Source organism: Pterocles gutturalis, unplaced genomic scaffold (assembly GCF_000699245.1).
Source record: "Pterocles gutturalis isolate BGI_N339 unplaced genomic scaffold, ASM69924v1 scaffold37192, whole genome shotgun sequence".
NCBI classification, from domain to species: Eukaryota; Metazoa; Chordata; class Aves; order Pterocliformes; family Pteroclidae; genus Pterocles; species Pterocles gutturalis.
The window spans coordinates 58,554-58,847 of NW_010111853.1; the positions used below are offsets into that span (position 1 = coordinate 58,554).

General features: G+C 39.8%; 1 protein-coding gene across 1 annotated transcript in view; it reads right to left on the minus strand.

The window, feature by feature from the left end:
- Positions 1 to 294, minus strand: part of SH3RF3 (SH3 domain containing ring finger 3) — a gene marked incomplete at its 5' end in the record, with an annotated part of 80,477 nt that overhangs the window by 49,271 nt on the left and 30,912 nt on the right. The window lies entirely within an intron of this gene.

Consider the following 294-nt stretch of genomic DNA (forward strand, 5'->3'; position numbering starts at 1 on the left):
TCATACCGACATTGCTACCCTGCAGGGTAACAGATACATTCAGGGTAACAGGATCACTTAAAATTATTCCTTTCTATGACAGAAAGTGATGCAAAATAAGCTGTACTACTTCACCCTTCAAACAAACTGTAAGATTACTTTTTTTTCTTAAAAGGTGTTTCATCATTATGAATCAAATTTGGCCTTATCCTCCGGCTCCTCATGCTTGCCCACTGATTAACACAAAGATGGGAACGACAGATATCAAGTATTGCTGCATGGACGATGCAACTGCTTTGTGCAAGGGTCAGCCAT